The following is a 295-nucleotide window of genomic DNA, read 5'->3' as shown; positions in this document are numbered from 1 at the left end:
TATATATATATATATATATATATATATATACATACAGTACAGGCCTTGCATTTAATGCGTGGAAATAGAAAATAATAGACATAGAAAAGTTGTCTGTCTTCATTTTGTTTAAAAGTCATATGTGTGTCTGTAAAGTTTTTTTTACCTTTAAAGTCCCACATTTGTCAAACCTCACTGGGCTGCCTTTTGTAATCATTGTGCAAATACACTTGTATTCACTAAAACCCTAAATCAGCGTTTTAAAGGTCCCATGACATGGTGCTCTTTGGATGCTTCTATATAGACCTTAGTGGTC

The sequence above is a fragment of the Etheostoma spectabile genome, chromosome 16 (assembly GCF_008692095.1).
Source record: "Etheostoma spectabile isolate EspeVRDwgs_2016 chromosome 16, UIUC_Espe_1.0, whole genome shotgun sequence".
NCBI lineage: Eukaryota > Metazoa > Chordata > Actinopteri > Perciformes > Percidae > Etheostoma > Etheostoma spectabile.
This window is presented reverse-complemented; position numbering follows the sequence as displayed.